The sequence below is a fragment of the Phascolarctos cinereus genome, unplaced genomic scaffold (genome assembly GCF_003287225.1).
Source record: "Phascolarctos cinereus isolate Bilbo 61053 unplaced genomic scaffold, phaCin_HiC Scaffold_3;HRSCAF=262, whole genome shotgun sequence".
Classification (NCBI taxonomy): Eukaryota; Metazoa; Chordata; class Mammalia; order Diprotodontia; family Phascolarctidae; genus Phascolarctos; species Phascolarctos cinereus.
Window position 1 is genome coordinate 156322510 of NW_027555736.1, and position 13615 is coordinate 156336124.

At 35.9% G+C, this 13615-nt stretch overlaps 1 protein-coding gene across 4 annotated transcripts in view; it reads right to left on the bottom strand.

The window, feature by feature from the left end:
- The window catches only part of TCF12 (transcription factor 12), a 416785-nt gene that overhangs the window by 71027 nt on the left and 332143 nt on the right, over positions 1-13615 (bottom strand). The window lies entirely within an intron of this gene.

Genomic DNA, 13615 nt, shown 5'->3' on the forward strand with positions numbered 1-13615 from the left:
ATCCCCTGAAAACGTTTGGCCAACACCATTCACAATGCTTATGCTACATGAGACACTGTGTGATACCAGTGGTTACTGAAGTACTGTTATAGTCCTTGAATGGTATGTAGAGGTTTAGTTTGATCTAACAAGCACTTATATTAAGGGACTGTGTTTTTGGCATTGTGCTTGGGTCTACAAAAGGCAAAAATGAGATCACTCCTGACCTCAAGTGGCTTATGCTTTACTAGAGGTACAGAGGGAGAAGGTGGGGGTGGGAAAAAAGAGATCAGATGTTTGCAATTTATTCCCACTAGAAGCCAGCTATATAATCCAGGCTATTCGGTTTGCTGCAGCCCTACCAGGCCCTGCTTTCTAGTTAAACTATAACAATGGCCTCATTTTCAATGGCTTTTTTTTTTTAACACCCCAACTGGCTATCAGTGAACCTATACTTCTTTTCTTCGAGACAGGGTTCCCTGCTGTCTAAATGCTGTCACCCAGCTTCTGGGAAATGTGGCAGTTGTAGCCCAAATTTGTTGAGTGGAGCAAAAATAGTTCCTCAGAATACTGTAGATAAGAGGCAGATAGGTGGCACAGTAGATTGAGCACCAGCCCTGGAGTCAGGAGGACCTGAGTTCAAATCGGGTTTAGACATATGAAACTCACTAGCTGTGTGACCCTGGGCAAATCACTTAACCCCGACTGCCTTGGCTCCCCTCCTTCCCCCCAAAAAAAGAAATTAAGAAAGAAGAAAAAAATATTGTAGATAAATGAAAGTTAACTGTACAATTAGGAGAGAAAAATGAATAAATGATACATTAGAAGGTACTGTTTCTTTTAAAACAGAAAAAAGTGACTGTTTTTGGTAATGGTTTGTTTAGCAAGCATGAGAGGGAGTTTAAAAGTACTGCGGATTGCAGAAGTCACTGATAGTTGATCTTTCTTGTAAATAATAAAAAATGTTTGAAATTATTTAATTCTTTTTAACTGATTGGTATTTATTGAACATTTATTAAGTATCCACTGGGCTCAAAAGAAGAATTTTTTAGGTAGAAATTATATTCGGATTTTCCTTAGTGAAAAACTAAATGGAATCTGTATTCACTTGCTGATTTCTGCTTCAATTTACATAGTCTCTTAGGTTTATAAAAAAAAAAAAACTTGGGCAACCATGGACGAGATCTATAGAAAGTTATGATGAACTGTGCAGTTCACTAATTTCACTTCTGGGTCTAATGCCAGTTTCCCCAAGTAGAATTTTGCTAAAAACAGAATTCGCTACTATCCCAAGGAAAAAAACCCCACATCAAAATAACTGCATGAGCACAACAAATGTGTGCAACTGAAGTCCAAGAGGCCTATGCTGAGAAACAATATTTTTTAGTCAAATGACAGATTTTCTTATTGCTTTCAGATTTTGATGTTATAAATTTGAGGTTTAAACTAGAGACCAATCACAAGCCTCAGAGACTCTGTCAACATCAGACTTGGGTTAGACCAGATTCTCAAGACATTAGGATTATTTTAATCTCAGAATTTCAGGGGAAGATTGGAGTTAGCCCTAAATTCAGACATTTGCATAGCTCTCAGTTGTATAACTAAGTTTAATTACAAAATTACCACAGCTAATTCATTTGAATTATTTATATTCACTTGGTTCAAATAAGTGTTTACCAGTGTATTTAGATATCTGTCTGACATTAAAATCCCACCTAATCTCCCTTATTCTTGTCAGCTAGGCAAATGATATTTAAATATAAAATAATGAAATTCCTGTACATGCTAAAAAAAAGATTATGACTGTCAACTCTCTATAAGCTTAAACACCATAAAGCAGATAAATGCAAATAATGGTACTAAAAGGGTTTATTATGAAAATAAACATTAGCCCACATACCTAGGTCTGAAAGAAATGAAGGTGGGCTTAATGAAAAATCAGGCAGTGAACCTGACAGAGATCAGAAACAGGCCTAAAAACCTCCTTTTGTTTCCCTTTTAGTTTGCTTTTCATGGGAATTGTATTTATGAGGGAGCTAAGAATGTATTTGCTTTAGGCAAACACTTGTGTTCTAGTCTAGTGCTATGGGGAATAGTGTAAGTAGGGGATGGAATGTTGGGATAAACAGTGGCATCAGGAAATTAGGGTAGGGCTACAGTGAATTCTGCAGACCAAAATAGAATTTTTAGAGTCAAATGACTTTTGAAAATAAATCCCAAAGTTGGCAGTATTCGATTATATATTAAAACAAAATCTAGAGATAATAAAAGTTCTTAAAAAAAAAGCAAACCTCAAACAGTACTGAATGGTAAACACTTTAAATTTCTGTTTAAAATACATTCAATTAGTATAAACATGGGGGAAAATGCAAGGCCCCTCATGGGAACCAGAGCCAGAGTCTTTTTCAAAGCTGTGTCTCAAGGTACAACTATGATCTTATACAGAGAGCACATATAATTGTAGTTTTTCACAAATTAGATGTTATACATGCACAATAAATGATTTTCCAAGACATACCATAAGCACCAATGGAACAAAGGAAATTTTCTCCTCCTGCATGGTAGTAATTGCAAATTTCTAGTTAGCCCAACTGCTGAGGATTGTTAACAGTGTGCCTACTTTGGAATGAAATTGAGAAACCCAGTCAATCCCAGGAATGAAATTCTAGTACTCTTAGTTTAATCCTGAGCAACCCTTTGCCTTTATTTCCACTTTGCAAAAGTAAAAACCTTAATCAAACCACACCAAGACAACATCAGGGTCCCTAATATTCCTGAATGCTCCCAAAGCAAGACGCAAACAGGCAGCATTTACAGAATTCCATTCTACATCCCCCAACACAATGAAAATTGTTCTTGTACCCTGAAACAATCCCTATCCCTGGCTTGTGAAAATCATGGGGATCAAAAAACCCATTAAATGAAGATCCAAATAAACCCTAAAAGTTGGCAACCTCTCTAAAACTCATTCTTGATCTTCCTTTCCCTTGAAAAGGATGACTGTGTAGAGAGAAGGTAAAATAATGACATTAACACTGGGAAATTATATAATCACATCATTACAGACAACAGGATTAATTCACTGAATACTGTTCCTTCTGGATTTTGACCTGAATATAGATTAAAGGCTTTAATGGCTCACAGAAAATGACCAGAAAAGCTACAGATAAAAGCTTCTTCTGAACCATAACACTTTTCAGTATGAGCAGAAACAGTATTTGTTTCAACTATTCTAATAATATTTGATATTTACATAGGGTTTTACAATTTACAAATAGCTCTGCTTATATCATCTTATTTGATCCTCTCTGAACAGAGAGAGGTTCAGCTAGGTTAAATTACTTGCCTATGGTCACATAATCAAATGTAAGCTCCTTGAGGGCAGGGACTGTTTTTCCCCCCCCTCTCCTTTATATCTCCAGAGCCTACCACAGTGACTGGAACATAAGCAGGTACTTAATATAAGCTGGCTGAATAAAGTATTATGGCACAATGTGAATCTAGACCTCTCTAGAATCCAAATCTGGGACTCCTAGTACCCTGGTTTGAATTACCTATTGGCATATTACCCCATCATCAAAAGTAAGAGAATAAAATAGGTAGAGGCAAGGTCAGGTGGTTAAACTTACTTCATCCCCAGATGGATGTGTGCCAAACAAAACTCTTATCCTTGTCAAAGTAACTGCATCAAACTCAAGGCTATTAGATGGAATGGCCATTGTATGTAAAGAAGTCTATCAATCTCTTTTGGTACTTCTGGTCAATATTAGGTGTCACTATTAATTTACTATAAATATTTTATGCCTCAGCTTCCTTGTACTTACCACAATTTACCTCATTTTTATATAGTATGTTTTATTTTCTATTGATAGCAATAATCCTGACCATAGGATTTTAATTTTTAATCATGTTTTGTTTTTACATCATGGTATTTCTGAATATCTCAACTCCTTCCCCTATTCAGCCAGAATAAGCCACTTCTTATGACAAAAATAAAAACTGAAAAGTAGAAAAGTAACAGTTCAATAAAGATGACCGATAAATTAACTGAGTTTGACAGTATATAAAATATTCCACACCCATTGTCCTTTACATCTGCAAAGAAGGAAGTTTTATTTTCTTATCTCTTCTTCAGGGACAAGCTTGGACCATAGCATTTTAATGAGTTCTCTTCAATAATTTTTCTAAAGTGGCCAACATAACCCTTTAATGACTGAAGTTATTCCTTTCCAGCAGTCCCACATGGTTGTTGGTCACTTTTGTACTTGGAAAATACTCTGCTGCAGAGACCCTCAGAATTCAGTACTTTTACTGCTTCTGTTTAATATGCACATTACAAAGCTAGCAGATCATTAGACATTGTCTAGTAGTCTTTATTGTCACCATCATAAGAAGCAATGATCCCCACACTTGTATAATACCCCAGGGTATTTCAAATTGCAAGGAGTATCACAAAATTCCAAATGCACAAGTTATTTTTAGTTTACATTAATAAAAAATAATCAAAAAGCCAACCTCCAAACAACTTTTAGAAGGAAGACAGTGTCAACTCTAAGCACCATCGAGAAAGGATGGAAGTCATTGGCCTACAGCTGTCTAAGTCTATACTCCTCTTGTATCACATTCAATTCAGTTTCAAAAGTTGTGAAGTGACTCCTCTGTGGAGATACTATTAGGTAGGGGATATGAACAGAGATACATAAAGCAAAATAAGATGGGATCATTGCCCTCAAGGTACTTAATAATTTTGTAGATTACAAATACAAAACAACTACAATATAAATAGATTATGATAAGTGAACAAGATAGATCCAAAGCAAAGTACTCTGAATATGAAAGAAGTAGCATTTGAACATGAAGAAAGACTAGGATTTCAACAGGTGGATATGGATAAGGAAATACACTAAAGGCATATGCAGAGAGGCTAGGATTTTGCCTTTTGGCCACTGAAATTTAAAGGAACACTAACTGTACTTTCAGTCCTACATCAGTATACAAACAATTGAGTTTAGCACCTAATTAGTAAGAATAATTAGTTGAAATAGGAAACTACCAGATGGTATCTTCCATCCCTAGAGCCAGTGATCCAGGTGAACTCTTCCCCAGTCTTGCTTCTTCCTTCCTTCCTTCCTTTTTTCCTTTCCTCTATAGCCTCTTGGTGTCCCAGGTGTCCACCAGTAATACAACAGAATTGAAGGCAGGCTTTGTACCACTTACCCAAGGTACAAAAACTACTAATTAGAGCTTTGGGCATAGGGAAAGGGTAAGCAAAATCAAAGAGACAGAAAAGAGTGAAATTTGTTAAAGCAAACAGTGTATAATCCTGTTTGCTGGGTGGGGTAAGATGTTTGAAGGAGAATAGTAAGAGATAACTCTGGAAAGGATCCTTGGTACCAGATTACAGAATGCTTTGTAAAAGTGAAGAAAGCACCTGGACTTTATTTACTTGTCAGGTAGTGAGGACTCCTTGAAGACTTTCAAGCAGAAAAACAGTAAGACTGGAGCTGTGATTTATGTGAACTACTGTAACGACAATGTATAAGATGGACTGAAGGCTGGGTTATTTTGGAGGTAGACTCAGCCAGCCTTAGCAACTAATTAAATGGATATAGAAGGAATCAGAAATGATACTGCAGCTTTAAGTCTTGGTGACTAGAAAAGTAATCATGACAGCAGATCAACAGTGCTTTAAAACTTAAAAATACCAGTACATAACATTATCTCATTTGAAGCTCACAATAATCCAAGACCATCAGGTAGATGTATTAGATAATCTCATTTTTAAAGACAAGGAAAATGAGGCTCAGAGAGTTTAAAATGATTTGTCCATGGTCTAAAGCAGGATTCAAAGCCAGGCATGTCCTCATGCACTCTACAATCCAGTCAGAGTGACCTGCTCTCTGAAGACAATATTTCATCTCCTGTCTCCTTGTTTTTTGCTTGGGGTATTCTCTTTCCTCAAGACTCAGCTCAAGTGCCACCTCCTATAATAGGTCTTTCCAGATTCTCCTCGTATCAATTCCCTCTCAAAATTACCAGGTATTAATTTTTTAACATATTATGTATGTGTTTATTGGTGTATAATGTGTTTCCCCTCAATAGAATGCAAACGCTTTGTCTTTTGTATTCTTATACGTAGCACAGTACTGGCACACAGTAAGCATATAATAAATTCTTGTGGAATTAAGCTCCATCTCCATTGCTCTTTCTACCCAATGTCTTTAATACAAAACTAGGAGATACAGGTTTTGGGGAAAGATGTTGAGTTCAGTTTTGAATATACAAAATATGAAAATACTTTGCGGGTCACAAAGGTATTGTCAATTAGAATACAGATGAAAATGGGGACATGTAAGAATTTGGGAGAAAGATGGGGTGTGGTGATACACATTCTGAAGTACCCTGCATAGAAGTGACAGATAACTACAGCTCTGGGAGTCAATGAGACCACCAATAAAGACAGCATATTGAGAAAAAGAAAGAAAAGATAGACTATTGTGGCTACCTACACAGAGTGGGCAGAAAGACAAAGAAGAGTCACTAAAAGAGTCTTCCACTGCAATAAAAGTCAAGATATTAAAGTATTCAGAAGTATAAAGGATGCTGTCCTTGATGAAGGTGTATCTACTACATTCAACATGCCACAGCTGAATAGGGACAGGCAGGTCCATATTTCTCTTTTAACATGGTGACTGGGTCTCTCCAAGATAATATTCTGACTACTCTTGTACCTTGCGTCCTTTGGATTACTCCATCTTTTGTAACTCAAGAGGAAAAAAACCCCTGACCTATGTAATTCAAGAGGAAAAAAAACCTGACAAAATCAAGGAACAAATGCATGAAAAGAACAGAGAAACTTACTTTAATCCAGGGAAATTATTATTTATAAATTTATAAAGAGAACAAAATTGAAGGATCAGAAATGAGTGAAACTGCTGATAGTGACAGCTCAGAAAATGAAAAAGATTTGACAAAGCTATATAGCAAAAATTAATTCACTGCGTTGGGAAGGGTTATTTCCTTTTAAAAGCTTTTTTTTTGGGGGGGGAGGAAAATGAATGTTTTCTATATCTGTTTGATGCATAGAGGGCACTAAATGAAAAAAAGAGAAAAAAAGTCTTTCCTTGTTTGATTATAATGTTGCTGGTTTCTTCTGTTCTCAAGTTTTTTCTTGCTTCTCAAAATAAAACAAAAACCAAGAGATGCCAAATTCTTTTAAGTTTCCAAAATTGCAGATCCATTTATAATAAAAAGGGAGAAGGGAACCAAATTAATTACAGAATCATTGAGTCAAAAGGCCCCTCAGAGGCCATCTCCTTCAACCCACAGCTGAACAGGAATACTTAAAACATGAGAAATCCACTGCCTTCTGAGGCAACCCATTTTACTTTTGGTCAGCTCTAATTGTTGTCTCCCCTCAACCCCAGCCTAATTTTGCCTTTCTACATCTGCTTTCTGGGGCCAAGAAGAACAAGACTTATTCCTTTTTTTATATGTCAGCCCTTTAAAAACTTAAAAATATATTATGTTTCCCCTAGTCTTCTCTAGTCTAGGTCAAGAGTTCTTTCTCACACTTTCTAGTCTGGAGACCCCCCTTTACAATCTTAAAAATTGCTGAAGATTCCTTTATGATCTTAAAAATTATTGAGGATACCAAAGAACTTTTGTTTTTGTGGGTTTCATTGATATTTATCATATTAGGGATTAAAACTGAAAAAAAACCCCTGAAAATATTTATTAACTTATTTAAATATTATAATCTCATTACATGTAAGATTTGTCAGTGAAAAATAATCATATCTTCCTTAAAAAAAATTAGTAAGGAGCGTGGCATGGTTTTCCATGTTTTCTCCCCTCCCCAAATCTCTTTAATGTCTAGCTTAACAGAAAACAGTTGGACTCTTCTATCTGCTTCTGTATTCAGTTTGTATATGTTGTTTTGGTTTGAAGCACACAAAGAAAATCTGGCCTCATACATTTGGAAAAGAGATGAGTATTTTAATAGGCAAATAACATCTTAGTATTATTCTAAAAATAGTTCTGAACTCACAGATACTCTGAAAGGGTCCTAGGGACTCCCTGGGACCTGAGCATCACACTTGGAAAACTTCTGGTCTAGGCTAAACATCCCTCATTCCTTCAGCTGATCTTTATACAGAATGTACACACCCCCACCCCCGGGCGTACACCAATCATGTTGCTGATGTCCTTTCTCAAATGGCTCATTTAGGACTGAACCCAAGAATATAGAAATGGTCTTACCAGGCTACAGTGTAACAAAACTATAACCTCATCTGTTCAGGACACTAAGCCCCCACTAAGGTTGAATTCTTTTTTTTTTTGGCTGCTGTGTCACCACTGGTCTTTCTATGTGAACTATTGTCTAATCATACCTCCTCAGCTTTTTTTTTACCCAAGTGTAGGACTTTATTACTAATAAGGTAGGTAAGTGGTGCAGTGGATACAGCATCAAGCTTGGAGTCAGGACAAAGAGTTCAAATGCATCCTCAGGCATTTAGTAGCTGTGAGATACTGGGCAAGTCACTTAATCTATTTGCCTCAGTTTCCTCATCTGCAAAATAGGGATAAAAATAGCACCTACTTCCCAGAGTTGTTGTGAGGATCAAATGAAATAATTGTAAAGTGTTTAGTACATGCCTGGCACACATTAGGTGCTATAAAAATGTTAAGTTATTTGTTAAATTTTTTTTAACTTCTGTCCTGTGATTTAGCTTGTTGAAATCTTTTTGATTCTGACTCTTTTTCCCTAAAGTATTAGCTCCTGATTTTAAAAACCCAACACCTGAATTATATTGACCAGTGGTATGCATTTTAATCACTAAAGTTCTTATCTGAGGACAAATTAGCAAATTTACAGTTCCTACCAGAATAAATCACATATTAAATGCCAATTTAGTCTTTATTTTATCTTGAGACAATTTTATTAGCAAAGTAAATTTTATATATGTATATGTGTGTGTATATATATATACACACATATATATATACACCTAAATGACTAGATTCCTAAAGTGATTTTTTTTTATCTATAAAGTCTCCCATTCACAGTAGGTGGTGTATAGGTTTTCATTTTCTTCTTAATTACTGGGTTTTTTTCATCTTCTCTATTTCACATCCACTGCTAGGAGTTTAGATGAGTGGGGAGGAAAAGCCTAAGGATCAATGGAATTCCTTTCTCTGTAAAGTTTAAAAATTCTTATACATTTTATATCTTTACACAGAAAAAATCAGATACAGATGAAAACCACCTGGTTTTTATTCAAAGAATAAAGGATGGAGTTAGCGTTGAGAGAGGAAAGGAAGTATGTTAATGGAAGGTAGAAGACCAACGAAAATCAAAGGGAAGCCATGGCCTATGAAGTCAAGGGAGGCAGCATGCCACAGTGGACAGAGAAATGGCCTTGGAGGCAGGAGAACCTGGGTTCAAGACACCTTGTGACGCAACATAACTTTTATCCTGGGCAAATCACTCAACCAATCTGTCACCAGTAAACTCTCTATGTCCGTAAGTTTTCAGAGCAAGTGCTTATTTCTGTCAGTAGAGGGTATCTCCTCACGTTCCCCATATAATAAAATCCTAGGCATAATCTCGAAATAAAAATCAATTATCAGTCAAAAAAATTTATCAAGTGCTTACTATGTGCCAGTCACTGTGCCAAGTGCTTGGGATACAAAGAAAAGTAAAAGAAAGTCCTTGCCCTCAGAGAGCTCACACTCTAAGTAAAGGTATGGCTCACTATTTATAGATTCACGCATAAGCTTACTGGATTTGTCTTCTAGAGCACATCAGACCAGAGGTGTCAAACTCACCAGCTGTATGACGCCAGCAAAACTCCCAAGTACAGCCTAGACCAGATTAAAATGTAATTGTGAAATATTTAACAAAATAAGTAAAAATACAGTAAAACAGGTAATGTTAATCTGCGCTTTTCTAAGTCAATATGTGGTCTGCAGGGATGCACTTCTATTTTAATTTGATATCACTGCATTAGAACTTTATCTGATGCACAAATTCCCTATACTGGTCTACCATTATTTATAATCAGGATGGTTTAATATGTTTTCCTCATGGGCTTTTTTGCAGTAGATTTCCAAGAGCTATAACTACTTGAAATGTAGCCTGTAAGCTCTTTGAAGGCAGGGACTGTTTCATTTTTATCTTTATATTTCTAACTTCTAGCTATACCTTGTACATAGTGTGAACTTAGAAAACCTTTTTTGAATTGAATTGATAAGAGAACACATGAGGAAGTGAGTACACGTTGGACACTGCAGGTTAATAAAATCACATAAACCCAAACTCTTGCTACAGGGACTGCTTAAAACTTAAATGTGTATATATTTTTCTAATATAACATAAAGTTCCCAGAAACAGATCTGGGATGTTTAGGGTGCGAAATGAGGCATTCTCATATGCCTAAGGACCAGCTTTACTGCCAATGTTACCCCTTCCTAATCCTTTAAGTTACCACAACTGGTCTGAAAACTTGTTTATTTTCATTTCATTTCTATTGGAAAGGCAAGGAGATTACAAGGTTTGAGCACACCACCTGCTGGTCAAGGGGAAAGAAAGTCTACTCCATAGCTCCTTGCTATGCTATGCTGGAATGGAAAGAATACTTGCTTTGGAGTCAGAGAACTAGGTGCTAAAGTGCCTCTGCTGATTACCACCTATGTGACGGTGGTAAAGTCACTTCACCTTTTCTGACCTCAGCCTTTTCAAATATAAAATAAAAGGGTTGGATTAGAAAGCCTCTGAGGTTCCTCTCAGCTCTAGATCTGAGACCCCCCCCCATTCCAAGTGAGCAGAAGCAGTGCTAGTTTTGATTAAATGGCTTCCAGATATAAAAAAAACAAGCACTATACCAACAGCATGGGAGACTTGCAAAGCCGCCCCTGGCCTGATGTTATTCCACAGGGACCCACAAAAGCCCTTCATTATATAGGATAATGTAGAAAAATGACCCCTTTGGAACCATTCACAAACCTGACAACTCAGTCACATTAGTGATTAATGACTGCAAGCTAGATTATGAGCTCCATGAGGGCAAAAACTTTGTCTTATCCATTCTTTCTGTCTTGAACACAACCTAATACACAGCATACGTTCAATAAAACATTTGCTGAATTTGGATGAAGAGTGAATGGTGTTTGGGATCATATATGTGTCTAAATATCTGTGTGTCAACTTATGAGGCAAAAACTCTGTATCTTTCTATACATTAAACATAACTTAATTACCACCTCATATGGTGTTACTTGTTGGTAGCAATAATAAATACTCTGGTGAAGTTCAAATCCTAGTGTGCATTTACTACTCGTATGACTTTTGGTAACTCACTTAACATCTCTGAACCTTGGTTGAATCATCTGGCAAGTGAGAATAATGCTAATACTACTTCTTTTACAGGGTTAGTGCAAAGACCAAATGAGATAATGCATGCATAATATTTTGTAAACTTTGAAGAGCTTTGTTAGTCATCATTATGAAATAAAATTATTTTATAATATAATTTTGTAACACAATATATAATAACAGCAAGAGCAACAGGAACAACTTATTTCTTATCACATGCAAAGTAGCAGAATCACTATTCACTTCACAATATGCCTGGACAGATAAGCAGATTCTAAGGAGTCTGAGATGTTACCATCAAATTTCCCATTTGAATGAGGGAAAGATAGTTATATTTCACATATAAATGTAAATGTTCTTTTTATTTTGGATTTATGTTTAATTCTTTATTATTCATATAGAAAAATTGTTAGATTATTTTCAGATAGAATTAATGTAACAAAAGCAGTGTTTCTGAAATTACAATTTCTCTAACAGCTTACAATTTTAAAAATTGATGACACATTTCATAAAAGTCTACATTTATTGCTATTCCTGCTCATCAAAATATCTGTTTTTATTTTTTTTTTAATTTAGATTAAGACGATACTTTTTCATTAAAACGTGCCTGTCAATTTCCAGAAAGTACTGAGACTTCAGAAATATGATTACTCATATGCCTTTATTTAAAAATTTTAATTCCCAATTTAGGAAAATACATCCACAATTAAATGTTCTTAAAAATCTGTTACCACATTAAACTATTTCAAAAATAGTTTGAGCATATTTGTGAATCCCTGCAACATACAAAGTTAAAATGTGTAGGTTTAAAATCAATACAACCTGACTTACTAGCATAACACACTGTAAAATAATAACTCCAGGGTCTAGTTTGCTTAGTACTCTAATATTAATCTTCCAGCCCTAAATCTATTATCCATATGTCAGTATCAAAGCTTAGAAAAAAAATTAGACTCTTTCCCTCCCTTCTCTTCCTCCTCTATAGTACCTCTCAGATACCATATACAACACTGAGAAATATTTTGAAATACCAAGTAATGACTGCTATTATTATTAGGAACATATATATCGCTGATGACCTCCAGTGTCTGTATTCTAACTATACTGTTCTGTACTAGGGGTGTGTGTGTGTGTGTGTGTGTGTGTGTGTGTGTGTGTGTGCGTGCACGCGCATACATACACACACACACACACACACACACACAGATGTATGTTATTTTCCTGCTTTGGCTTCTTAAAATGTGAAAAAACAAAGTAAGGAGGCATTAAAAACGCAATGTTCATTAAAATTAATGCCAGATCAGAAGAATGCGCAAAATTTTCCATTTACTAATATGATCCTTCTACCTATGTAGTACTACTAAATATTAATATGTAATATAACTTTTATTATTATCATAGAATCCTAGTAATAAATTACATGAAAATTGCACTGTTACATGTTTTAGCAGCTCTGTCATTTTTAATATAATTTCTGTTAATCTAGCAGAAATCATCGGTTATACTATAAAGCCACCCACCCCTGCATAAGCACACAACTGTTAAAATGTAAATTGCCTAACTATTTTTAGCTGCTGCTGAAAAAAAAAAAGCTGTCCTCGGGAATAATGATTTGAGGTATTGTGTTCATTTTGTTTATCAAGCAGCTATTCAGCCTCTAGTGGGGCCCAAGTGCTTAGGCAAGCAAAAGCTTTTTAAGAATGCCTGCAGCTGCAATCCAGCCTTCCAGGTAGGCTGCAGGTTCAGAGCACAGCTGCCCCAGGCTGCATCAACTTGGATCCATCTGGAACCGAGTTTCAAAGAGGATTTCAAATTCAAGTTTTTGGGCACTGGACAAAGGATGGTAGTGGTGAGGTGAATGGAACCCAATAACTTAAAAAAAAAAGATACCATCTCGACTTGGGCCTTAATACATAATAAAAAGATCAGACCTATTTTGCTCTTTCTATGGGACTACTTCCTAAGCCGGATGTTGTATTCAGTTTATACCTCGATGAGTTATGACTCATCCAGCAGCACCTGCGCCCATGTGTTAAGTACTGCCAAATAAAAAGCCCACCATCCATTTACACAACAAAGAGATGTGCCCCCACAAGGCGACAGTGCCTCAAATCTACCCCCTCCCCATTTGTTCTAAGCAAGGAGGGGTGGGAAAATCTTTCTTCATTACCCAAGAGATTTTTAAACCTTACATGGTTTTATAATGTGGATTCATTTATAAACAATTTTGTTCCTTTAAAGAATAAAGCATATTTAATA